This window comes from Sinocyclocheilus anshuiensis, unplaced genomic scaffold (genome assembly GCF_001515605.1).
Source record: "Sinocyclocheilus anshuiensis isolate Anshui unplaced genomic scaffold, SAMN03320099.WGS_v1.1 scaffold444, whole genome shotgun sequence".
Lineage (NCBI taxonomy): Eukaryota > Metazoa > Chordata > Actinopteri > Cypriniformes > Cyprinidae > Sinocyclocheilus > Sinocyclocheilus anshuiensis.
Genome location: NW_015555739.1, coordinates 525,125 through 528,210, shown reverse-complemented (window position 1 = coordinate 528,210; position 3,086 = coordinate 525,125). Strand labels below are relative to the sequence as shown.

The 3,086-nt window shown below is 39.8% G+C and overlaps 1 long non-coding RNA gene across 1 annotated transcript in view; it reads right to left on the bottom strand.

Annotated features, from left to right (window-relative positions):
• Positions 1–2,947: 2,947 nt before the first annotated feature.
• Positions 2,948–3,086, bottom strand: part of LOC107673182 (uncharacterized) — a 3,611-nt gene continuing 3,472 nt past the window's right edge. Inside the window, exon 2 of the long non-coding RNA XR_001632381.1 lies at positions 2,948–3,036. This is a non-coding gene — a long non-coding RNA (uncharacterized LOC107673182). The remainder of the gene's footprint in view (positions 3,037–3,086) is intronic.

The window sequence follows — 3,086 nt, the reverse complement described above, 5'->3', positions numbered from 1 at the left end:
AGACACACACACACACACAGAGAGACACTCACACACACACACACACACACACACACACACACACAGAGAGAGACACTCATTCACACACACACACACACACACACTGATTGTAAATGTGAAAGAGACGAGAGCTTCTCTGTGGTGAGAGGAATAATCAGGGGTCTGAAGGGCTAATGAAATGTGTGAGCGGCACACGAGCACAAAAGAGCCATTCACTCAATAATTTAATTAACATCAGAGAGAGAACAGCAGACGCATGGAACGCTCCGGTCATTATAGATCTGCCTCACCTCAAACACGGCTCTGAGAGAAAAACATCCACTCAAACTTTAATCAAACACAACTTCATCGCTAAGAAATCATATAGCAACTATATATACAGTGGGTACGGAAAGTATTCGGCATCAGACAAAAAGGCATCAGACGAAACGGACTCAGACAAAAAGGCATCAGACAAAAAGGCATCAGACGAAACGGACGTCAGGTATCAGGCATCAGACAAAAAGGCATCAGACGAAACGGACTCAGACAAAAAGGCATCAGACGAAAAGGCATCAGACGAAACGGACTCAGACAAAAAGCATCAGATGAAACGGACTCAGACAAAAAGGCATCAGACGAAACGATAAGGAATCAACCATTCCATACCACATCCTCTGAACCGCGTGCGTGTGACGACACATGGGGCGGGGCAACACGACACTCCACCCGAGTCCCTTTTGTCTGATGCCTTTTCGTCTGATGCCTTTTCGTCTGATGCCTTTTCGTCTGAGTCCCTTTCGTCTGATGTCTTTTCGTCTGATGCCTTTTCGTCTGAGTCCCTTTCGTCTGATGCCTTTTCGTCTGAGTCCCTTTCGTCTGATGCCTTTTCGTCTGAGTCCCTTTCGTCTGATGCCTTTTCGTCTGAGTCCCTTTCGTCTGATGCCTTTTCGTCTGAGTCCCTTTCGTCTGATGCCTTTTCGTCTGAGTCCCTTTCGTCTGATGCCCTTTCGTCTGATGCCCTTTCGTCTGATGCCTTTTCGTCTGATGCCTTTTCGTCTGATGCCTTTTCGTCTGAGTCCCTTTCGTCTGATGCCCTTTCGTCTGATGCCCTTTCGTCTGATGCCTTTTCGTCTGATGCCTTTTCGTCTGATGCCTTTTCGTCTGAGTCCCTTTCGTCTGATGCCCTTTCGTCTGATGCCCTTTCGTCTGATGCCTTTTCGTCTGATGCCTTTTCGTCTGATGCCTTTTCGTCTGAGTCCCTTTCGTCTGATGCCCTTTCGTCTGATGCCCTTTCGTCTGATGCCTTTTCGTCTGATGCCTTTTCGTCTGATGCCTTTTCGTCTGAGTCCCTTTCGTCTGATGCCCTTTCGTCTGATGCCCTTTCGTCTGATGCCTTTTCGTCTGATGCCTTTTCGTCTGATGCCTTTTCGTCTGAGTCCCTTTCGTCTGATGCCCTTTCGTCTGATGCCCTTTCGTCTGATGCCTTTTCGTCTGATGCCTTTTCGTCTGATGCCTTTTCGTCTGAGTCCCTTTCGTCTGATTGTATGAGACCTGACACCTGACGTCGTTTTTCCTGAGACCTGAAGCTTTTCAGTCTGAGGCGCGATGCCGTTTTGTCCAATGACTGAAGCCTTTTAGTCTGAGGCATGACGCCTTTTCATTTAATGACTGAGGTCTGAGGATGTCCTAAAATGTACACTGTACATATCTTGATGGTATTCATTAAATATGATGGTACTTAACTGTAAATTAACTTTGCATTTTCTATTTCAGCAGCTAGTATCTGCAAAAAATTAAGTGATTTAAATTAAGTATTATTGTGAGATTGTATATCCAGTCTTATTTTTAACTAAAACTATCAAAATGTGCTTTTGTTCATTGAAATAAAGTTGAAATAAAATATAAATATTAGATTTAAAAACTTAAATGGAAATTGGAAATGTTGCCTTGGCAACTAACTGAAATAAGTTAAAGTAAAAAAAACTACTAAAACTGAAATAGATATAAATTAAAGCTAAATAGCAATATAAAAAATGCGCCGTAAAAAAACAAATCGGTGTTAATAACTAAAATGAAAACCATAAAAAAACACTTTTGTTACTTAATATAATCATTAATTGAAATAAAATGTATATAAAAAAAACTTTATTTTTTAATTTGTTATTTAAGCTAGTTGCCAAGGCAACATTTCTCATTTTGATTTATTTTGATGTACAAAATAACTAAAACTGAAATAAAAAATTATTTCAAACATATGTAGGCATATAAAAAAAAAGACAAATCACAAGAAAATAACCAAACGTTTAACAAATTAAACATTAAATTATATTATTTCATAATCATGTAATAAAATGTATAAATGATATATATAAATGACTAATTATAGTATTAAAAACTATAATAGTATCTCAGTGATACTATAATAACACTGGAACCAATGAAAACCCTTTATATTTATATTGAACTGCCAACATTAATCTTACAATTCATAACCTTTTGTTCCATTTCCGTTGTTCTCAGACTTTTTCAGCAATAATTTGATTGCATGACTTCTGTAAAGCGGTCAGAAGCCTGTCTTACACTCACTCTCTCTGCAGCGTCAGTGAATACTGTGGGATATTCCAGGATCTCTGCTCTCACACAAGCCCTATATAGTGCGCTTACGCTGTTTCTAGTGCACTACACCACCTAGTGGCCTGATATTGTGTCAAAAATACAGAGTCAGAGCTAAAGAAACATAATTATTTAATTTAAAAAAAAATTACAAAATGGAAGTATTTACATCATTGAATGAAACAAAGACAAAAATCACATTGCATATAAGAAATGATGAAGAGATGTGTGGCATGGATTGAGTCTGGTTTCTGCTGGTTTTCCTGAGGGGTTTTGGGAAGGTTTTTCGTCTGAAGTGAATCCAGGGCTGTCGAAGCGTCTCAGCTGATGTCGGCTGATTTACGTCTTTATCTTTTCTCGTTTCTCGAGCTCCCATTGTGCGGCGATTCGTGTGCCGTAGATGACAAATCCCCATGAGAGCAGAACCACCAGCAGAAGAACCTGCAGAACCACAGACAAACTTCATACATATGTGTGTGTGTGTGTCTCTG